The sequence below is a fragment of the Rhynchophorus ferrugineus genome, unplaced genomic scaffold (assembly GCF_030347505.1).
Source record: "Rhynchophorus ferrugineus isolate W39M unplaced genomic scaffold, kcgeb_rfMv2 rfM1, whole genome shotgun sequence".
Lineage (NCBI taxonomy): Eukaryota > Metazoa > Arthropoda > Insecta > Coleoptera > Curculionidae > Rhynchophorus > Rhynchophorus ferrugineus.
In genome coordinates this window covers 51043613-51069528 of record NW_027472580.1, presented here as the reverse complement: position 1 = coordinate 51069528, position 25916 = coordinate 51043613, and the positions used below count along the sequence as shown (strand labels likewise).

Sequence of the window (25916 nt, the reverse complement as noted above, 5' to 3'; positions counted from 1 at the left end):
TTAAAGATGATTTTATAAATGATTAAAAACATAAGATGATTTAGTAGCTGTTAGTGTTACCAACGCTCAAAACTTTTTGATAAATGCTTCTCAAAAAATGGTGATTCCTGTATATACAATACCTTATATACATCCAAATCAAAATAGTATATTTGACAAAAGATTCAATCCTACTAAATATATTATTTTACATTTTGTATAAGATATCCCTGAACACAAAATTATGTCACGGAATTATAATCGAATCGTTTTAAATAATATTTCTGTTGGCGTTAGTTTTCTATAATGGTGGTTTTCTATAATATAACATGTTAATATTATTTTCTATATTATATAATAAAATACTTCATATTTTTTTCATAATAATGCTGGTTGATATTTGTGTTTAAAATTGTTGTTCCTATTCTATTTGGTGTCTAATTTAAAACGTCTACATGGAACTTTTAAATGTCGACGGCATATGATGCAATTTAGTTAAATAGGCTTTAATTAGTCCAATAACTGTTCCGTTGTACGACTTATGGCGTATGTGATTCTATCGAGTCGTTAAAATTCTGGTTAATGCCACAAGTATCCCAGTTAAACTGATCGAGTTTAAACGAACCTCACTTGGTAATTGTATCGATAATATATTTAACATTATATGTGATATAGGGGAGGAATATGAGATGATATGGATGATGATTAAAACTGAAAAATTATATTGAACCATACGACTTGGTAAATCTAGGCTCTGACATATATAAATCATTGAATACTATGGTTCGTAGTTTATGTTTATTCTAATCATGTTTTAAATCATTTCAATATAATTTGCTTACATCATTGATAGAAATAACTTTTTATAGACTTATAGTACATTTTAGTGAAACACAGAATTTTTATTTAGAGTTAAAAAGTACAGACTGTTAAGGTTTTACTGGAAATATTTGTATAGATTATTGTACAGGTTAGCTTTAATACTCTGACAAGATTAAAACACGCTTGGAGTCATTAGTTCATGTAGATGATGAACCCTTTAGAAATTGACCACAATTGCTTTACTAGTAAAAAACTACTAGTTAGCTTTTATAAAAAGATAAATGTTTACTGTAGTTTTGGTGATCGAATCTTCGACAACGTTTTTTTCATGCTATATATATATATATATATATATATATATATATATATATATATATATATATATATATATATATATAGTCACATAATCATTCAGTTTTTCATGCAAATAATGCAAATAAAATGTAAAAAAATATAGCTACCAATAATCCGTATAAATAAATATCTGTCGTAAAAGTAAACAATTTTAACTCTATAAACCGACTTTTCTGATAGAAGCTAATTTGTGTCAAAAAGATAAAGTAATTGCATACAATATACTAGTATATGGTCTATTATCTTATGCAATGACATTTTTGTGTTAAAATAATAAATTAATTCATATTTACTACAAGGAAATCGTACAACATTGAATTATTATAATTTTCAGTCATTCGACTATTAATTTTTCTTTAGTTGCAGTTATAGTCACTGTAGCTTCTTTATTTGATCATGTATTATATTATTATTCATCTCATTGATTTTTGTTTCATTTGATCATGAAAAATACACTTGAGTATAATGATATGAACAAAATATTGGTTTGTAACAAACTAAGAACATTTTTGTATCAAATAATTATTTTATTTAAATTTTGGAAAAAAATAGATAAATTAATATTCATAATATTATGCTATTTATTCTACTATTTAAGCTCATATACGTGAAAATGAAATCATATATGTGAAAATGAAATGAAATGTGAATGAAAAAATCTCTTGTCTTGTGTTTGTCGGCTTAAAATCGCCATTTTGTTAAAATATGCCAATAAAAATACACCTTATTTTTAAACAGTTGCACATATAGAATGGAGGAGATTTATAAAATAAAATAAAGATAAAAAAACTTCTTTGTGGATCCAACATATATAATATCGAATATCCTTCAAAACGCTGTAGATTTTCAAGCTTGTCATAGAGTTCTAAAAAACGGCATAATGTTTAAGTAATTAATGAACACCGGGGACATGTAAACAAAGCCGAAACGTAAACAAATAAGTGGCTCCGCCACCGCTACTACTCTAGTCATTTTCATGCTCTAACTCGCATAGGCTCGTAAACAGTTTCATAAGTATTCGATTACAAGTGTCACATGTTCAGTGTTAGCCCTAGACAGGATGTATCTATCGCTGTCGGTGGGTGGAATTTAAGTATATCAGCTTAAATTCAGATAGCAGTCGCTTTACTAGTTTACTTTAAAAATCGTATACCCTGTTTGTTATGATACTGAATTATAAAGGATTTTTAAATTAAAAATAACAGCAACAGTTAGCACACAGTTAAATGTCAGCCAAAAAATAGGTTACTGCCTATAATCCTTTGTGGATATTTGTCGAAAATTTAAATAATATTGTAATATCAATCCTATTATTGATATGAGACTGAAAGACGGTGAAGTGATAGAAGAAACGATGGCTGGCGAATACAGCGGGTAAGGTAGGGCATTTTGACCGATTTTTTATTTATATCCCTCAGACACAACAGTAATACTGATGAAAGAACGATGTATCTTTTGATTCTATCAATGAACCGACCGATTTTTTGGTATCTTCATAAGAAATTATAGGACATAGTGTAACAGGTCAATTGCAAAGTCCTCGGCCTGACATAGAGCTACTATAATTAAATCCACATGTTTTTTAGATAGCCCTAACTCTCAAAAGATGCGTGGATAAATTTGACAGCTGTCGGATCATTGTTTGAGAATTATAGCATTTTGAGTGAAGCAACTTTTGTTATTGTGAAAAAAAAATGGATAAAAAGGAATTTCGCGTGTTGATAAAATAATGCTTTTTGAAGGGAAAAAATACAGTTGAAGCAAAAATTTGGCTTGATGCCGAGTTTCCGGACACTGCCTCAGGAAAATTAACCATCAAGAATTGGTATGGTAAGTTTAGATGCGGTGAAATGAGCATAGAAGACGGTGAATGCAGTGGACGCCCAAAAGAGGTTGTTACCGACGAAAACATTAAAAAACCCACAAAATGATTTTAAATTACCGTAAATTGAAATTGAATGAAATAACAGATATTCTAGGGATATCAACTAAATGTGTACACCATATCATTAACGAATATTTGGGTGTGAGAAAGCTCTGTGCAAAGTGGGTGCCGCGCGAGCTCACTTTTGACCAAAAACAACGACGAGTTGATAATTCGGAACAGTGTTTGAAGATGATCAAGCGCAATAAACCCGAGTTTTTGAGTCGATATGTGACAATAGATAAAACATCATTTCCTTCCGAAGTTCAATCGACAGTCATTCGAGTGGACTGCACACGATGAACCCGCTCCAAAGCGCTGGGAAATGCAACAGTCGGCTGATAAGGTTATGGCGTCTGTATTTTGGGATGCGCATGGAATAATTTTCCTTGACTACCTTAAAAAAGGAAGGACCATCAACCGCGACTGTTACATTATTGAAGCGTTTGAAGGACGAAATCGCCGCAAAACGGCCACATTCGAAGAAAAAGAAAGTGCTGCTTCACCAAGATAATGCACCGTGTCAAAAATACATCTATTGGGCTTCGAATTGCTTCCTCTTCCACCGTATTCTCCAGATCTGGCTCTCAGCGACTATTTTCTGTTCTCAGATCTCAAAAGAATTCTCGCTGGGAAGAAATTTTCGTCGAATGAAGAGGTGATCGACGAAACTGAGGCCTATTTTGAAGCAAAGGACAAAAATGGTATCAAAAAGTTGGAGGGTCATTATAATCAGTGTATTCAGTGTATCCCTTGAAGGGAATTATGATGAATAATAAGAAACTAATTTTGCCAAAAAAATGTATATATATATATATATATATATATATATATATATATATATATATATATATATATATATATATATATATATATATATGTATCGACCTTGAGGCATGTCGATTTTAGATAGTGGAATAATGGTCTACCAAAATATCTATCTACGGAAGGATCTACTACAATACCCAGAAGTAAAATCCGGGGTGCCAGCAGCGCCATCTAGAACACGATAAAATCTTCCATGTGCTTAAGAAGAAGTATTACAATCAAGACTTTTATCTGGCTCTACTAGAAACGATATTTAGAGACGCAGATTGCAATAGTTTGGGCATGTCTGCCGAATGAAAGGTGAACGAATTCCTTACAGATTTCCGTGGCGAAATCAACTTTTTGGGTGGAAGCCACAGCGGACAGTTTCAAAGACATGGATCAAGATCATCGAAAAGGGTCTTAAAAATAGGAGATTGACGTGGTCCGAGGCTTCAAATATTTCTTTCAAAAATTTTCAATTATATTATATATTGTAAACCTGGAGGAAAAATATGTAACAATTTTTATCATACACCTATACAAGAGTCTATAGTCTTGCCAATAACACAAACAATACACGGATTCAGAAACATATCGATATATCGATATTTTCTGAAAAAAATATAGATATTTTTCGATATTTTTTCAAAACCTTTAAAATTGGTACTTAATTTTAAATGTTTGACACTTAATCAAAAGCATCCCTACTCTTTAAGATATTTGAAAAAAAAATTTAGGCTAATATTTCACTATTTTTATTTTTTCTTCTATAAATTAGGAGGATATTTTTCCTTCTTATTTTATCCTAGCTAAAGAGAAACAAAATGCTGCCTGATGTGTCGAACCATGTAACCGAATCAATTTATACGGCTGAGTAATATATTATATGAATCAATCTATAAAATTCAATTTGCATTAGTACTGGTCGACCCCCCAGCCGGTTTGGAGGCGCAGTGGTAAAGGCGATGGGAGGGTCTTCCTATTGTTGCGATAGCCGCGGGTTCGAATCCTGCTGGGGCATGGTCGTAAATTTATGTACGTGATTATTTAAAATTTATGAATGTTCTAGGCAAGAGTGTAAAATCCGACAAGGAAAATGATTCCAGTCACGCCAGTAACCAGGCTGGGTAAGACCGGATGCCTTATGGGATGCTTTATAAAGTTGGTCACTCGCCAGTCGGTAGGCTTAAAGCTGACGACCGTGGTTCGAAGCCCACTTTAAACTTTAGGCCCAGTCCAGATAAACCCATAGTTGGTAAAAGGAGACTTTAAAATATATATATAAAAAAAGTACTGGTCGATCGTGTATAAAATTCCTCAAAACATTAATGATAATAATTAAATGTTGCAAACCGGCAAACGTTGTAAACCAAAAAATCTAAGTTAATGCGGCAACATTGTGGCGTGTTGACGCCATAAATTTTCATGACGTGTTTTATTTATATTATTTTTATTTTTATATTGTTGCACAGACTATATATTAAATGCAAATTTATATTTGATTACAAAATATATTTTATATCAGTTTTTCAGCTTGCGTATACACTAATACTGATACTGAAGCTTTATTGAATGACAATTATGGTTCGACGAAAAAAGTTATAAATCAAAACCAACAGGCAACATCACGGAATAATCGGAAACTGACCGATTTAGATCGAAAAACGTCTCGCAATCTCTGCGATATTGAATCATTGTAATTTTGTAAATCTGCGATTGACGTTTACGTCACAGTTTCGGTAATTGAAAATTTTACTAATTAGCAGGTAATTGTGGCTCTGGATTCGAGTAAGCTCTTCAATTAGGCCGGCTCTGACCGGGTGTCACATCCATGTCTGGCCACTCCTATCGATGGCAATAATTCTTTTGATGCGCCCGAACAGGATGGACAGGCAGATTCTATATTGGCGAACGGTTTTATCGTTCAGCGCTTTTTGTTCGTTTCATTATTGAAGATGATCGGAATAGATCTAAAACAAGGGGGTGAACCGTATTTTAATCACAAAAGATGTTGGTGAACTAAACTACTTTTATAAAAAATACTCTACATAATGATAATTATATATATTAAATAAGACATTATTGGGTTAGCTGTTTTATTTTTCTATAACTGATAATACTATTTTATAATCACTTATGTCATTTCATATTTATCCGTTAACGTATTTTACTATTTGCTTATTTACTATTCATGTGTCAAAATAACATCACGCTATATAAAAAGCTGTCCAAATTAGACTCAATATCAAAGAACTGTACTGGTTAGTTGAAAGATACTCTCAATTTGACATAAGATAAATGCATAAAGGCAAACTCATTCCATAAAACAACAATTTTGTTTTCCCATATAAAGTGTAAAGTGTTTTACTGTCACAAAGGATCGACATTTTGGTTTGTTATCAAATGTTTTGTGACTAAAATGTTGAATGCTGATTAAAACTACCGGTTACTATTTGCTTGTCGGCACTGATCATTTAATCGTATTCTAATAGTGGCCGATTACTATTTTCTATACTGGTAATCACTGTAGTGATTGTTTATGGTAAGTAGTTCGTGCACATCACTTATAACAATAGAGAGCACGACACAATGAAATTGAGCGATTTACCAGACGCAGTTCTACTGTGATCCAGGAACGACCAGTACTTCACTACAATGCGTAAACTGATTATGCTGCTAACAAATCAATTATAATTGGGGAAATGGCATTAAAACACAGCGGCGACTCTACTGGGTTATATTGTGTCGGTGGAAAAGTAAGATTGTCACAATTGGTCCGATGACCGGATCCATTACGCTTATAAGTTTCTGGGATGTGAAATTATTGTAACCACTTCTTATCCAACATTCAAAAATATAATAGTTGTTTCTAAATGACGTCGTTTGACGCAACGCACATTATACAGGAAAATTTCATGCCCACTTTCTATACCATAAATTTTTGTCAACAATAAGTGCAGTTTTTACAAATTTATTTTATGGGCAATCCTGTTGCAGAAATTGATTGGTATTATACTCATAATCCAACAATGAAGCGAATTATTGTCCAAGAACTACCAACGTTTCTGTATCAAAACAGAATTGGATTAGATACAATCTGATAGTTATAATATCGTCATCAGGATTAGCAAAAGACCTGCCTGTTCGCGTTTTCACCGCGAGGAGGTTTAATTCACCGATAATCGATGAAGAAGTTATTATTATTGTTGGAGAAAATTTGTAAGAGAGACGTAGGTGATACGAAGTTTACCGGCTCATCATTACTGAAAGATACGGTATAAAGATAAGATATGAAATATATTAATCCTGATTATAATAAATACGATGGATAAAGGGAAGTTTTCCAAAGATGCTCAGTTTTTGTGTTGACTTTTTGTCTAATTTTCTTAGTATTTGTTATATTGTTAGTATTGTTATCATAGTTAACTTATTTAGATTAAAATGTTATGTTTAAAAATTTAAATTAATATTTTTATCTTTCTTATAGGTTCGAAATATCTTGATGTATATGTACAATACTCCTGCTGCCTTGGTAGCCTCAGTGGTTAAGATAGTATACTGCTCCGAAAATCGCGATTCAAATCATGTATGCCTATGCTTGTTTGTGACTGGTGTCCACTGTGATGGTCTTTAGAAAATCCAACAAGGAATACGTATAATTGCATATCTTCTAAGATGGGTCTCTAAGCTAATCACTCGTTGACGGTAGCCGAGCCGAGCGCCGTGATTCGTTAAGTCCACGTTAAGCAATAGCTCTATTCCAGATAAACTCTTGGTAAAATAGAAACTTGGCAACAAAGAGACAACACTATTTTTGTGCGCTATAGTGAAATACCTGGATAATTATCTGTAACTTTAAGTGTATTGATTTGAAGATTCTACAATTTTATCATATACAAATTTTTCGTTCAAACATTTAGTTCTCTGGTGGAGCCTTTAAAAAGTGCTAGCAAAAAATGTAAAGCCGGCTTGGTGACGTAGTGGTTAAGACGACAGGGCGGTCTTCCTACTGTTGCGATAGTCGCGGGTTCGGATCCTGCTGGGGCATGGATATACTTTATGTTTGTGATTTTAATTGTTTTTATAGGCAACAGTGGAAAATCCGACAAAGAATAACCATCCCAGTCACGCCCGTACCTAGGCTGGATAAGACCGGATGATCTCTGATAACTAGCTAGTTGGTAACTAGCTAGTCGGTAGGCTAAAGGTGGTTCGGAGGCCACGTTAAACAGTAGATTCAGTCCATAAACACTCGTTGGTAAAAAAGAGACTTTAAAGTATATAAAAAAAATTTTACATAAATATTTATTATTATAATTAATTGCTAACGAGTATTATAAGCATTTTTTTAAAGGACTATCCCTATATGAAAATGACATTACTTTGTAAACGATTCAATAATTAAAAATTGTCATATGGTGAATTGACCGTATCTAAAACTAATATCAAAGCAATTACCAGTATAGTCAATCCATTTTTAAATTGGGACTGGTTTTGATTGGTGAGATGAGTTGTGTGCGTTATTTTTTACCTCAACAAAAACATCCGACTTTTTTAGAAAACTGACGGACTGAACAGTTATCGATTATTTAATGTTAAAAGAATTTATTTCAACTCAAGTGTGTAAGATTTCGTTTCAAATCCTTTGTTTGTTATTGTTATTATTGCTATCATTTATATATTATATATATTATTTCTCTAGACAAGTTGGTATATCAATTTCTTGGCTTACACTTACAATCTTATATTAATATAGATTTTCGTTATGGCCGAAGAATATATTAGATCTACATTCTAATCCTGACTTAATTTTATAAAATTATTGAACGCATATGTAAAAATATTAACAATAAAAAATAGGTAAAATATATAAAATTAATTATATATGTTAATAATATGCTATGCAAAATTAATTTTATGACTAATATAAATATCTTCAAAAAGTAAATAATTAATTATTATATTAATAATAAGAATAATTTTTTGAATTAATTATTACTTATTATTTTATTTTTTGAATTAGTTTTACTTACCTAATGAATAATTTAATACAAATTCTATAGTTTTGCTTTGGTTATTGTGTTAACATTCTTTTGAGAATATAATTTTTACTGCAGTATAATTCTAACTTATTCTTCTTACATTTTATTTATTTAAATCAGGGTAAAATGAGTATATAAAAGTATAGTAAAGTGTGCGAGTATCAAAACTAAGTAACTAGAATAAAAGACCGATACATCCAAACCAATCTAATATAATATTTAATGTTCAAGATAGATAGTTAAAGGTGATTGTCATGTTACTAACGTTATAGATGTAACGACATATGGCATCTAAGCCAATCGATATGCTTTATGATTAAATTCCACACCTCATAATAAAATAATATCAAACGTGAAGTACTAACAAAAACCTAATTAAGAATATATCTTCAATAAAACAAATAGAGAAGATAACTGTCTATCAAGTCAAATATCATTACAACTTTTCCGAGCAACTTACAAGTTCTAGTCGAGAATTATATGAACATTTAACTGAGCATCCGCAAATGAAAGAGCCTCATTTTTCTTAAACTCTTTCCCGACCCGTTCGGGCCGTTTCCGGGAAGCCGCAAAATTCAATTTGCTGGAATTCAGTCTGTCCAGAAGCAATCGAATAAAACCATTTCGAAAACACGGTGTGGATTTTTATTAATTCATACAGTTCGGTCGTTAAATAATTGAACAGTCCCTATCACGCCATATTGTTAAAGCGGAAATATCATTAGGATGTCCCTAAGGAACTAGTTTCTACTCGTTCCACATACGACTCCCACCAGGTCCAGTCTAGTTGTCGCGACCAGTGTAACGGGGCGTATTGCGCAATTAACATATCGGTTTCGTTATGACGTCAAATTTAAATAAAAAATATCGATTATATTTAGTATTTCGCTTCAATTTTATTTCAGTTGACTTGATTTTAGTGACTTATATGTATATAATACTCTTCAGTTACAAATTCCTGTTTTAAAAACTATGACATCTATGAAAAACTATCAATCTATTGCAGTGTTTTTGATGGATGTTTCACTAAAATCAAGTAATCATTCAATTCATTCAAATTTTGAATAATAACTCATTTCAACTTGAAGTGACTGACTTGATTATTTGTTCATACACCTTAAATGGTTGCCTCATCAAAATAAATGTGTCTTAAATAATTTGAAACTAACTTTTTTAATAACGAATAATTTTCAAACTTTATTACAGTTCTGTTCTACAATATAAAAAATATAGAGAAGATTCGTTAAAGTAATGATTGTTGTTTGAATGAATTGTTGAACTTTATTAAATTCTTATGTATTTATTGTATCTTAAAAACATGCTATTTCTGCAGGAAAAAAAGATTTTCAGATACGGTTATTAAATAATTAAGTTTGCTGATAAAGCATCAAAACCTGTTAATTATACATTCCAAAGTGTGTACAACCACAGATAAAACAATCAAAGTATTTATCTATATTTATTTTTTTATTTAATATAATTTATGTTTATAATTATATTATTCGAAATTAATGTTATATATATCAACAAATCATTTTTTATAAATCCACATACGTACATACAATATTTCTGTAATTGTTGCTGGTTGGTTATACATGACAAGTAATCCACGTTGCGCTATAATGTTGAAACCAAAGTTGGTCCAACACCAAATATCTTGGTCCTACTCTACGCTTCTACTAACGCGTTCTTAGTCCGCGTTAACAATTTCTTTTACACCTATATTTTGACATTTACTAATTCCTCTATGGCAATTGTGAAATATAGGAATGTAAATATATCGATATTTTCCTTAGCCGATATTTTACTCTATATATTAATAAATATATCAAAAAATTTATAATAATATATATATTTTTTTTATTTGTTTTTAATAAACCTCTAAAATTGGTACCTATTTTTAAAAGTTTACTTAAAATATCGCTACTTTTTAAAATCTTCAGAGAATATTGATATTTTTTTGGCCCAATATATCAATACTTTTATAGCATATATAACATTTTATTGAAATAATCAACTTGAACGAGCCTGCTTAAACTTGATTGTACAGTAATGGAGATAGACGTATAAATTAATCGAATATTTGACCGTAAAAAAATTCGAAACTCGTTAGTGCCCTGTCATCTAATTTCCACTTCATTATAAAAAGAAGAACAAATTGGAACTTGCCAGGAAACTTTACATATGTTTAATTTGCATTGTAAATTGTTAGTTATATTACTGACTATGCATATATTTAATCATCAAATATAATAGTAATGAGCTGTTTTAATTAGCAGCGTTAAGTCTTCAGCTAAAAATTACAAGTCGCTTTGGCTTACTCTTTACGACGAGTAACTCTTAGCTAAGCTCAATTAACTTTAATATACCTATAAATATGTCCATTCCCAAGAATTATAATTTATACTTCGATCTCAATAGCTATTCTTTGACGTAGGGTTGACAAAAAATCGATATTCTTCTCCCGATATTTTCTCTATTTTCTATTATTAGGAAAACGTTCAGCTGTGCGTAAATCTTGGTTTATAAAAACAAAATCAATGACTACCTGAATTAAATAAACATTTTGAGCTAAAATAAATAAAAATAAAACGAAAATAAGTTAAAGATGAATTTAACACATTCGAATACGCTGTTCCTTGCAACGAGGCAAAACGAAAATTGTTCGAAATCCGTCCGGTTTTCGGACGACGACGTATTCTTCAAGAATCCGAATGGAATTTTAAGCCTCCTTATCAGGTAGCTCACCCCAGTTCACTTCACCAATTAATATTTCAAAATTCCCATTGAACTCTAGCAGACCTTAAGGCCGTCGCAAATCGCATTCTTTTAATTAAAATTTTCCCGCATTTTCAGCGGTAATCAAATCTGAAAATCCAGCACTAAATGGATTCGGGAAAGCGTGAGCGTTGACGACTAAGTCAAGTGAAAAATTAGATCAATTATTCTGTTTTAATTCGGTTACTTATTCTTATATTTCCAACTATACAGGTAGCTATTAAAGAAGTTACATTATTATATTTGTTATTATTGTAATAAAAATGGTAATAAGTAAAATTTAAGCATTTGTGTTAGTAATATGACGAACTTGAGTAGATATTTTATTAAATTAGTTACATCTTATATTAGATATGCTTAGTACAATCTTAATTTACAAATTATTTTATTACTACGGTACTGTTGTATATGCATTAATGCACAAGCAAGGCGAGTACGGGATTAATACATCATTATGTATTTCCTAAATTAAAATAAAACTAAACTACTTAAGCTAAAGTTAGAAAGACACTTATACACTAAACAAGTTCGAGTGGTTTGATATTGCTTCCGCGTTGCTGTGATTCATCAACCCATATTTCATGTTTTAAGGGCGAAATCTTGGTTCACTCCGTGTATCCATTTGATTCGGGGGTCATCGTGCAGCTCTTCGTAGGTTACGTTGTTTTGGGTGCGTTAGATTACTAGTTGATTTGATGTTTTAGTGCAACCCCATATTTGCACCCCACAGTTCCAAATTGGCTTATGATTGACTGAAAAATGAATATCTTTGATTTTAGGTCAAGTTGAGAGCATCTTTCGACTAACCAGTACTGTTGCTTAACTTTGAGTCTAATCTGCTTTGCTTTTTGTCTAGTATGATGTTTCAATTTTAACCTACCATCAAGATATATTCCGAGGTATTTGACTGATTTGTTAAGTTAAGAAATCAGCATCGCAAAATTAACATGGACAGATTTGGAACTATTAAGCTGTATTTTCCACGAAATAGGATTAAGTGTTGAGAATGCCCCTTCGTGCGAGACTAATTTTTTTTTCGAAAGATATAATTCCAGCAGTAGGCAGTAATTCCGCAATAACAATTTGCTCAGTTTGTATATTAATCCCAAATTCCATATCCAGTCAAAAGCTTATGAGACGTTCAAAAATATTGCAGGACAGTATTTTTTTTCTTCGAATGCTTTTTCAACAACCGCTGTTACTCTGTGCACTTGCTTGATTGTTGAGTGGTGATTTCGAAATCCAAACTGGAAATCTGGTATTTATATAAATGGTTTAATACGTTTTAACAGCAGTTTCTCAAATAATTTTGATTGCAGGTGGCAGTGGCATAGTCAAGATTTTTAAGCATACTTATTCGAGCAACCTTAAGACATTCCGGAACATGCTTCAGTCTTAAACAGGCATTGAAATAGTGTTTGAAATAAGTTGGATGTTGAAACAATTCATACGTTAATTAAAACAACTAATTTTGGTTATGTCGTAAGTGGCATAATATAAATAAAACATAAAATGTGTGTGTCTATGTGTTGCTAAAGAACTTGTTCAAATATTCTGAATAAAAAGGAAGAAAAAAGAAATTGAAAACTGAGTGGCCTAGAATTTCAGCAACAAGAACCATCATTAAATATTCAGATGTAATTTCTGTAGTTAATTGGACACCTGAGCATATGTGTATGCTCGTAAATAATCACATTATACATATTTCATTATTATTGTGTCCAAAACAGTAAGACAAATATATCAGGGATATTTAAAGCCGGATCAATAATAATTAAAAAGGGCCAGATCTCGCTCAAAGACGACGTAATTGTATTAAAAATATAATATCAGTAACGTAACTTAATATTTCCAAAGAACATTCCTTGCTCCAGAAATGAAAAAGTACGGTAAAATGCGATTATCTTTTAAAAGTCAATAAAAAGGAAAATTAATCTCGCTGAGACATGTACGAAGGTATATTAGAAGGTAGTGCTATAATGAAATTAATATCAGATTTTTATTTGTTGAGCTATTTTAAGAGTTATACATTTTTCATTATTATAACTTTTATTTGCGTTAATTTTGTTATCGTTATATATAGTAATAATACTATTAATGGTCTTTCACTATTTTAACTAGAATAATATTTATCATCTTGCAAAATAGCAGATTAACGTTAATTTTTGACATTGATTCTTAAGCGTTGATGAATCACAGATTTAATGAAGAAGATTAATGGCCATTGACATGATTTTTCACAAAGAATGAAACCCGCATTTAATCAAGATGACAATTCTATTTATGAAGATAAATATAACATCTTTCGGTTTGAAATCAGTGTGGTATGTGAAGGCGTGATGAGAATGGATTCATTAAATGTTTTGTCATAAACTCTATACATTTCATAATTTATCTTATCAAGAAAAACAGGTTGACGTTGGATTGGCAACCGCTCCGCAGTTTTTCGATTTATTCCCTGACATGGTTAAGTCGATTTTAGACCAAATTATTGCAGTTCAAGCTGTAAAATCATTAAAAGTGGATTGAGGATGCTCAAAGTCCCCTACCCATGAACTGTAAGAATCAGAAAACATACATGCTTTGAAAAACACTCCTCCTCTATGTATTCCTATGCCAAAGGCGGATATTGCTCCCATAGTTACTTGAATTTGGAAACATGCTTGCAGTTCAGGGTGTACGGCTACCAAAGGCGGATTGCAATAGCTCATAAATAATTAAAAAAATTAATTTGATGAAGTATTGAGAGGAACTAGTTGATTAGAAGCTTCTGATAATGGCGCAGTGGTCGAAACGATAGGACGGTCCTCCTACTGTTGTGATAGTCGCGGGTTCGAATCCTGCTGGGGCATGGATGTACTTTATGCTTGTTATTGTAAATACCTTAGGCAACAGTGGAAAATCCAATCACCCCAGTCACGCCAGTAACCAGACTGGGTAAGACCGGATGTTTTCTGGGATGGTCTCTATGTTGGTCACTAGTAGAGTAGGCTTAATGCCGAAGGCCGGAATTCACGTTAAACTGTAGGTCCAGTCTATATAAACCTCGTTGGTAAAAAGAATATATGTAAATATATATAAATGTAAATATATTTATTTACTTGTTTAGGTTATGAAACCGTTATTATTTCATCGTCACTATCTTTTTTTACTCATTGTTCTATTGCGATTTCGAATAGGAGCAGTTAAATTAACTGGTCGTACTACTACTATATTTCAATTGCTTTCCACTTTGGTGACAATGGACATTAGACTCATTGTTTACTTTTTTAAAATAAATCCATACGGCGTTAGGCGCAATTTTAATAAATATATTGACAAGAAATAATATTTAACATAAACCAATATCAAACAATAAATAAATTTATATTTTTATGGCTCTTTATCGCAAGGTTTGTTGTGATCGTATGTAGAACTTAAAACTAGTCACTAAACCATAAAATTGAATGTCAAGAAACGATTTTTGATCGACTTCAGGAATTAAAGGTCGATTCCCAAAAATCGATTAATTTAAGAAAAAACTCGATTCTCGAGTAGAATCGGAATCGAGTTTACAATCCCTAATCGTTTGTGAGATCGACTAAATAAGTCGCCACTTTTTTCTGTTAAAAATAAATGGATTTAAATTAACTCAAATATTTCTATTATAAACCCTATATCGTTTGGTTATTTATTCGAAATATCGTAATTATCGAATTATCTTAATTTATGTACTTGTATTACTACCATTACACATTATATTACTAGATATAATACTTTATAATTATACTTTTCTTAGGGTCTCATTCGAGCCTGGATGTGGATCTGAAGACAAAAAACCCAAAGGACGGATCAAGGGATTTTCTAATTTCTGAACAAAACTACTTTGGTATAAATTAATTGGGCAATGGTATGAAGACCTTTTTGGGTGGTTGGGTTTGTGATTGAATTTGTGAATTCAGAGAGTAATGGCACCCCCACCAGGATAATGTATACTGCAGATTTAGCAACGTTTCACTATTTTCAGTCGATAGTTCCCAATGCTAATTATAAGACACATTTGAGCTTGTCAAGAAACTCTGAATATGTCGAATTTGCACTGCAAATTTTTAGTAAATATATATATATATATATATATATATATATATATATATATATATATATATATATTTATATATATATATATATATATATATATATATATATATATATATATATATATATATATATATATATATATATATATATCTTAAATATATGTTAAACATGTATAGGTTTAATTTCATTTAATCAATTTCATTTTAATCTATATATTGTGTTGAATAGCAAAGTTCGCGTTACTTTGTTCCACAAATATCAACTCAAACAACAGAAGAAAATAAATGTGAACAAAATAGTGTAGGTCTGAAAATAGATCGAACGTGTATTGTTTTGAAGTTTTCCAATATAAACGCCACTCTCGTGCCTGTTCCGTTCATCTTTACACTTCGGAAATCGGAAAATCTTTCGCCCTGAAACCGATGCCGAGATCCCTGAGAGAACGGGACTTACCATCACGAACTACGAGGCACTCTGCATCACCCACAGGCACTTAGGCGGACTTTTCCAAGAATTACCACCAGTGCCTTTCCATCAGCCAGATTATTAGATTAAAGTGGTGTGGGTTTGTAATGTAAGTATCTTGTCGTTTCATAATTTTCGTCAGTCAATTTGGCAACGATCGATTTGTTCGGGTGTGTGTAATAATTTTTGGTTTTTTTATAGTTGGATTTATTTATTGCAACATATTATGGCCCAGGTAAATTTCAATCCTGATTTGGTTTCCTATTTTATTTTATTATTATTAGGTCCTAATCTTTTAAAAGATAGTTATAGTGGAAACCAAGTTTTATTTTTAATTATTTAATTATTACATTGTTACTAGTCGTTTCCGTCTAACCTACAATTTGTCTTTATGATGACTATAATATATATATATATATATATATATATATATATATATATATATATATATATATATATATATATATATATATATTGCCTCAATACGCAAGTAAGGCGACTGCGGGATAAATATATCACTATGTATTTGCCAAATTAGGTTACTTAACTAAAGAGTAGAAAAGCCTTAACCCTTATTCAATATATTTGGTTCGCTTCAACCTTCCAATTACCTGGAATCTAGGAGGACCCATCGCTCCTATCTTAGTCTCTGGTGAAATAATGTTTATACATGTCACTGCTGATTTTTTTAATATATGCACCTCACTACACAACACTACACAAGATCAGATGGTTTGATTCTTTTGCATTACTTCAATATTTTCATGAGAATGGAGTCTTTCCTCATGGCCCCTTGCAATTCTCTTGATTTCTTGACTGACTGTAGGTAATCAGTCCTATAGTATTTAGGTGCGCCCACAATACTTCTCAGGACTTTGTTCTGAAAAAAATTTATTTTATTTATGTTACTCTTTGCAGAACATCCCCATAATTGAACTCCGTTTATCCATATAGGTTTCAGTATTTGCTTATATAATAGCAATTTATTATGTACTGATAATTGTGATTTTCTTCCTAAAATGTACTGGCTAATTAATTGTACATTTTCTTATATTTCAATTCCAGTTCTTTTCTTTTCTTCTTTACATGATCCTTCCAGCAAAGTTTTACATCAAGATTCATTCCAAGATATTTAGCGTTGTTGCTATATGGAATAATTATTTAATATTATTGGTATTATTTAGTGTTATTGGCACTTGTACGGTCTGTTTATAGGTGAACTGCACATGTACATATTTACTTTCCAATCCTTCTCGTCTAATTATTTACATTGTCACTTGCCTATTGTAATTTTCGTGAGGCTTCTCCTCTATTGTCTCCGACAGCTATAATCGCAGTATCTTCAGCAAATGTCGCCATCTCCATTTGTGGTATATCACAAGTATAGAGTAGATAAAGCATTGGTCCCAGTACACTTCCTTGTGATACACCTGCTTTAGCTACTTTTATTATAGAGTAAGCTTCTTTCTTGTTTGACTCTAAACATTCTGCTTATAATGTACGATTTTAATAGTTCGGTGTGTTGTCTCGGTAGCATCTTCTGTAGTTTAAGAACAAGGCCTTCATGCCAAACCTTATCGAAGACTTGTGCTACATCTAAGAATATAGCTGAGCATAATTTTTTACTTTCGTAGGCTTTTTCAATAACATCTGTTATTCTGTGGACTTGGCCAATTGTTGAATGCTTGTTAATAAACCCAAACTGGTGTATTGATATTAGTTTTTTCTCTCTATGATCGGTTTTATTCTTTTCAACAGGATTTTTTCAAAAACCTTAGATATTACTGGCAGCAGTGATATAGGTCTATAGGCTTTTATTTCCTTGGTCTTTCTTAATTACATCTTAATTATGATACGATTAGTATATATAATCTTAATTTATAAATCAATGTGTTACTACTGTTCTACTGTGCTTGCCTCAATTCGCAAGTAAGGCGACTGCGGGATAAATATATCACTATGTATTTGCCAAATTAGGTTACTTAACTAAAGTTAAGAGCCTTAACCCTTATTCAATATATTTGGTTCGCTTCAACCTTCCAATTACCTGCGCGTTGTCGAGAAGTTCTCTTGTGTCGCTGGTTTGCTGAAATCTTGGTTAACTTCGAGAATGCATTTCAATTCTAGATCATCATATAGTTCTTCGTTGGTTACACAGCGATAAATATTAGTAATCGAATAACTTTATTTTGGCAGTGTCGGATTACTAGTCGGTTTAATATCTTAGTGTAATCTATATTCGCACTCATTAAGGCCATCTTGATAATTGCAGAAATCGATTTGATTCAGAATGTATCAATAAGAACATATATTGCAAGTGAGATATGCATATCTGCATTAAAGCTAAAGGAAGTTGAAAATGACGGTCAAATTTACAGTAGTATTAGCGCTAACAATACTATTTCTATGGATTATGAAAGAGAATACTAAGGAATATAGATAATTTCGATGAAATTAAACCATAAATGAAATAATTTATATTAAGCAACATTTGCATAAAATAAACAAATGCCAATAGATACGTACAAACGTTATACGATAAGTACCTACCTTAGAATGGAGACTAATCGTTAATCTTAAAAAAAAAGCTTCAAAATTTCATAGGAATTCTCAAATCCTAAAAGCAAAACTTCTTAAAATCTCAAAGCGCTCTCAGGTCTCAATTGTGAAAAGTCGCCATTTAAATCAAAAAAGAATGTAGATAATAAAAACTAAATTATAAATTCAATATTGAACAGTGATAAAGCAACTGTTTTTGAAAAAACAAAAGACGAGATTGTATTAAAGCTCAGAGAAATATACCATTTTCATTATTGAAATTATTATATTAGGTGCTTGCCTGTATTTTGATCAGCAGTAGCTATTAGCGAAAATGCAAATTATCAATATATAAAATTCTTAAATTCGTTGGGTTTAACATTTCTCTGTGTAATATAACTATTGTTCATTTAATATGATTTAGTATGAAGTTATTCAGTGTATACAGTTGCTAATTATAAAGCACTACAAACTGTATTTTCAACATTTATTACCTTTGTTATTTCATTTAAAAAAATATGCTGGCGAAGCTGCTGTTGCTCACCAAACCAAACCAATTTTCGAGCTTGACATCAATGATTTAAAAATGGTTATTAAAAATGGAAAATTTTAATCTCAATGACAAAGAACGGCCTGGAGGACCAAAAACATTCAAAGACAATTAATTGCAAAGCTTATTGGACTAAAAACCCAACCCAAAGTCTCGAAGAGTCTTCAGACAGCGTTTCTTTTCAGTATCAGACTTTTTTTTGTCATACAAGACGAAGGTTTATATGTAGTTTATGGTAACTGGTTATTTGTGGCTGGAAGAGTGGTTCTAGTATGACAATCCTAAGTGCAAAAAGTTATGGGATAGTGCTGGAGAGCCTTACATATCCATATGGAAGCGGCATTTTCATGAGCATAAATTCTTATTCTGCATATGGTGTAGCAAATGCAGTGTTATGAGCTACTAAACCCGAATATAAACTGAAGATGAACACGGACGTCAATTGTATTGAACATTTTGGACTAACTAGTATTGTTGCAAAAGTTATGAAGAATATTGCAGCTCGAATGGGTAATTCCGCCGTACCCAGCATACTAATCAGGCATAGTACCTTCTGATTAATACTCGTTTATTTTGATGCAGCTTGGTTGGCCGGCATACGATTTCAAAATGCCGAAGAACCGATTACTGACCAACATCGTTATTAGCTAGCTAAAATGAGGGAAAATTAGTATATATTGTATTAATGTTTCTTAATAAATGCCTTTTTTAAAGTGAAAAAAATTATTAGAATACATGCAAGCATCTTCTAAAATATACAGATATAATAGAAGTCTATTATTGATGAAGTATGTCTCTAAGGAATATTTGCAATAGTAATGTGCTTGGATATTGGACATCTTAATTGAATGGGTAGATGATTTTAAAACTTATTCGAATAGGACAAATATATCTGTAAAACGATTACTTCATAACCAAGGTGAAAACATAGCCATAGTTACATTTTTTAAAACCTTTATTGAGTTAACATGCTCGGGCTTCTGTATCCCTGGTATTTTCCATATTACACGCTCAATATTGTTTCCTATTTTAAAATCTAAAGCTATGCAAGATACGTTCAAAGATAAGAAAAACGTTCAAATAAACTTATTAAGCTAAAAGTTGATTATAATTAATGAAATATAAGAGTATCGATATTTTTATCAAATAATGCATTCCATATTCGATATTCGATCCCGATCTGAAATCATCAAGCGAAAAATCGTCGCTAAGAATCCGTCGAGAACGAAACCAACCGCCGTGGTCTGAAGGCACTCTGCATTCTGCCACAGGCACTTAAACGGACTTTTGCAAGAATTACCACCGGTGACTTTCCATCAACGGCCTTATTAAATTAGGGAGACGCGGGTCCGTAGCAGGAAGACTCACACACGTACACATCTCGGCGTTTCATAATTTTCACCAGTCAATTTGGCAAACGATCGATCCTCGTTCGGGCTGGGTTGGAAGGTTTTCTGGTGTTCGCTGCTCCATTGGCAATGGAGAGTGAGCTGGAGTATAGCGACAAGGCTTGACGCGTCTCGTGTATACCCAAACTATAATTAAATACAACTCTGGATTGTTCTGTCGCTTTGATAGCGAACATGCTAAATGGGTTATTGCTTTACTTATAGATATATAAGCCGCACGACCTGTAATGTAATAGTTGGTAGAAAATATGGATCGTGTCTCGACATCAAAGAAAATTTGTTAGTAGTTGGGACTGTATGAAATTGGTCTTTGACATTTAAATTCAATTATTTTACGTTAAGTTTTTTTCATTAAGTCATGTGTCTCGTGATTGCTTCAATTAAATAAAGCTTTGTTTATTATATGAATGGACTAGTGCTATTAGTATATTATTAGGAGCTTGCATGTATTATAATCGACGATTTATCGTGGTGCAAATATTCAGTGTCAATATTAAGAACGTTTAACAATCCAACCTAGCTATTAAGTTTGATGGCTTTGGTATTTGTCAACATAAAATAAAAATTTTACATTTGGTACTATTCAGTTATTCAGTGTATACATGCACTAGTCCTGGGAAGCTAAAAATTGCTTTTTCGGTATTAATTACTTTTGTTGTTTGATATGAAGAAATCTGCTGCCGAACACAAAAATCCTGTATTAGTCCGGGAGAACCATCAACATCGAATATTCGTGGCATAAACTTTGGCTGTGCATATTGTGGGATTAACAAGATGTGTATTACGAATTTTATAAACTGAATGAAACTTTTACTGCTGTTGAACTACGTATTGTTGCAAAAAGACCAGCAATAGCGGCTAATAAACGCAAAGTCATCTTCTTGCATGACAATACTCGAACGGGTATTGTAAGAGTTGTGAATGTTGCTTGAATCGATAGTGCCACACCCTGCGTACTTGACAGACCTGATGGCTCCTGATTACTACTTGTTCAGATCGATGATTGGATCGCTAAACTAACATCGTTTTTTGGACACACTTTCATCATATTGCCAGAAAGACAAGAAAAAGTTGTACAAAATGAACTTTTCTCAGTCAATACCTGTTTAAAGTGAAAAATGAGAAGACCGTTTCGAATAATGATTATTGTACGTGACGAAAAAAATAAATAAAGGAGAATTTATTGCAGCATTAGACGTTGAAGCTGAAATTATTCTCACTTAAGGAAAATTTTTGTTTGAAATGAATAGAGTTGCCATGATTTAAGGAATTGAAGTAATCTGTAATTAGTAATGTATTCATGTAATTTGGAATATTAGTAATAGTTACTAATAATTAATTTTAAGTTATAGCATTAAAAAAATACTACCAATTTCTCATAGCATAATATCACTTTTATCAAATCATTCAAATATGTTAAACCCGTGTGACTGATATCACTCTAGGTAGAAAAAAATGCCGTCTTTGTGCGAAACTGTGAGACGTGATTAGTAAGATGAGTGAAGTATTTCTTTTATATACGGCTACGTACATCACTTTCGCGTTTTGTCGAAATAGGTAGCCAGAATAAAATATTAGTTATGTATTTTTGGAAAGTACGAAAACCACCACGGCGAAGTTTCAGCAACAGAACGCAGATAATACAGAGGCTTTATCACTAATGAACAAAGTTGTAGAAACGTGATCTATTGAAACGTTTACCTATATCCGTTAATTATTTACTTGAAACAAATAATTATTAAAATTCGCTCGATAATTATTCACTCGCTCGATTAAATCATCAATTATACTGATACAGAATTATTAAAATTGGCCTAGATTTTAACCGAAAACAAATATAAAAATCAAACTTTCACCTAAAGAAACCAGCCTTCGATAGCTCAGTTGGTAGAGCGGTGGACTGTAGTGGTTACGAATATTTATTGATATCCATAGGTCGCTGGTTCAAATCCGGCTCGAAGGATAATTTTTTTAGTTTTGTATTGTATATAAGTTATTTATGATATGGCCCTGGTTGATCAAAGGAACAATACGATGTATTTGTGTTATATATAAATAAAGAGTTTTTGAGAGAAAATTTAGTTTTCAAGTAAGTTAGAGGTATTAGTTTATAAACTCTTTAAGTTTCTTAACTAATACTTATAATACCTGGCTCTTAAGGAATATTGCAATATTAGCTATAGATCATTGTTTACACGTATGAAGCCTACTGTTTAATGTGGGCTCTGAAGTACTGTCTACCCAGGACCTAGCGACTGACGAGTGACCAACTTAGGGATCATGAGAATTTTAGCTCTTGCCTTTTAGACATCAATCGCAAGAGATATTTCCTATCGTGTACATTCTCGTTGACAGCTGCTGTGAAAATTTCAGAAGGCTGTCGGCACTATGGGTGCCGCGTTTGCTCACCCCGGAAAACAAGCACAATCCGAAGAAGTTCCTGCGTCGTTTCGTGGCCGTCGACGAAACATGGATCCACTGGTACACACCAGAGATCAAGGAATAGTCGAAACAATAGACTTCACCAGACAAATATGCTTCGAAGAAGGCGAAGACTGATACAAGAGCATCTACATCGACTATCTGAAGAAGGGCAAAACGGTCACAGTCAGAAATCGATGTACTATGCGGAATTATTGGGCCAATTCGACGCCGAATTGCAGAAAAATTTAGGGAAGAAAAAATCTCCGCTATCTCCACTACAAAATTGTTTAATTTGGGCTACGTATTGCTTCCCTATCCATCGTATTCTCCAGATTTGACCCCGTTCGACTTTGTTTCCGAACATGAAAAAGTCACTCGCTGGGAAGACATTTGGATCGAATAAGATCATCGCCGCCACGGAGGTCCACTTTGCAGACCTTGGAGTTGGAGCATCGTTGGCTCAAGTGTATCGAGCTAAGAGGAGGGTATCATTAGTATTCAGCTCCCTCACCAAAGTGTTATATTTTTTGTATTTTTAATAATTTCATATTTACTTGTGCTATTTCCTTTTTCTTATTTTTATAGATTATTTATTTATAGATTTATAGATTTTATTTTATAGATTATTTATGTTAATATTTGCAAAAATTCCACCAAAATTTAAAAAAAAAAATTTCTTTGGGGATGGAAAATTCCATTTTCACCCAGCGGATTACGTTACATTACACAAACTGGCCCGAGACCGGCGGAAACCCGAAAATAAAAAATCCATAGATAATTTCCGTCTAGCAATTTTACCGCGTTCGTAAACGAAATTACAGATAAATTGGCGAATAAAATGGCAAGATTGAGCGATTAATTGCGTTAGGGGGGCGCGGCGTCGAAAGGGCGTCAAGGTGAGGGGCCTTAATCTTAAATTTTAATGAAAATGGAAGTTGTCTGCAGGTGAAACACTAATGGAGTTGTCACGACTCGATTCTATAAACTGCATTAGAAGAGGAAGAAGAAGCAGAAGGAGATGGGAAGGGGGTGAAGGTGATTGACGAACTACACAAAAAATTATCTTATATAAATATAACAATTTACAATATAATTAAATGCTAATTTAGATATACTACCGATCGCTCTGTGGTTGAAATTCTACCACAATTTATAAGAATAATCATGTTCCTCTAATAATAGACTATGGAGAATAACTAACTTAAAAATGGTATGTTAATATTACTAAAACTTTAACGATATTTTTAATATATGATTAGAAATATATTTCATATATAATATTAATTACAGTAACAAATATCTGTATATTAAAATACATGCAAACTATCTTAAGAGCTAACACTCACTAACCTTTTTGAAATGGCATTTAAATAACTCTAATTTCCATTAAGTTTTAATAATCAGCAAAGTATTAATTACTACATCACTGAACATTATAAATAACAAAGTATCACAACTAAGATCATCTTTGCAATTATAACAACTTCAGAGTAAATATCAAATATAAGTATAGATGATCTTCCTTTACTTTTATGTTATAAACATAAGTATGGAATAATGAACGAAGTAATACATGTTTGTATATTCAAACAAAGAATATATGTATAAAACAATTCTGAATTTGACTTAAATGTATATTAAAAGAATAACGAACTCAATTGGATAATTTCTTTTTTACAATTTGGAAATATATATTGAAGGAATGTCTTTACAGTCATTAAATTAATTATTGATTTTACAAAACTTAGGTCTATAAAGTAAATAATCATCAAGATGACCTATACAAGGTTCAAAGAATAAAATGTGAGAAAGTCACGTTTTCACGTTCAAGCCTTAAAATGTTAAATTACAACTGTACTGTTCATAATTCATAATTTCTTCTATTTCTCCTATGAGTTCTATCTATGTAAATTATGTAGTTAGTTTTATTTTACTTCCTGTATATTTTCATTACTTTATGTATGTGTTCATATAGTCCTTGCTGCGAAGAACTTCGTGAGTTTGGATCATGCTATAGGTCCACACAGGCTTCAATGTGTTTTTACAGTAACATTTTATTGTGCAGTATTAATTCGGATCGTCTTTCGAGAAGCCACCACATTTTTTCGTGTTCATGACCAAGTATTTATATAGTTATGCTCGCATACGGAATTACTCTGGAACCATTTATCAGTGGTAGATAATTTATTTTGTTTTATGTGAAACCCACATGTGTAGACTTCATAGCGTTCAATTTTATTCACCTTTTCTTAATCCACTCTTTAATGTTATCTGGCCCTATCTACAATTGTCTCCATTTTGTTACTTGTAGCGACTAGTGCAGTAACATCAGCAAATATGACCATTATTACTCTTTCACTAGTATAAAGTAAATGCAGTATTGGTCCAAGGACACTACGTTATATATCCGCATAGATTAGTTTCAAATCTGAACATTCCTCAACGTATGTTATTCTAAAAAGACTATTAGAGGTAGGATTTGACATTCTGGCTCTTACTGGCTAGGGAATTTGCTTGCAAATTTGTATTCGAGAGCCTTATTTTATCAAAGGCTTGGGCCACGTCTAGAAATATAGCTGAATAAATTTCCTTTTTTAAAAGATTTCTCAATTAAATCCCTGATTACGATGTGTCTGATTAATTGGCACTGCAAAAAAACATAAATACATTCAATATTTGAATATTTGAGTATTTAGTGGTTATTTTGTACTATATGTACAAATGTATTTAAATATTCTAATGAA

At 31.9% G+C, this 25916-nt stretch overlaps 1 protein-coding gene and 1 non-coding gene across 3 annotated transcripts in view; one reads left to right on the top strand and one right to left on the bottom strand.

Annotated features, from left to right (window-relative positions):
- The window catches only part of LOC143198171 (matrix metalloproteinase-2), a 211835-nt gene that overhangs the window by 51073 nt on the left and 134846 nt on the right, over window positions 1-25916 (bottom strand). The window lies entirely within an intron of this gene.
- On the top strand, window positions 22618-22711 carry TRNAY-GUA (transfer RNA tyrosine (anticodon GUA)). Its single transcript has 2 exons — window positions 22618-22654; window positions 22676-22711. It is a non-coding gene; the product is annotated as a tRNA-Tyr (tRNA).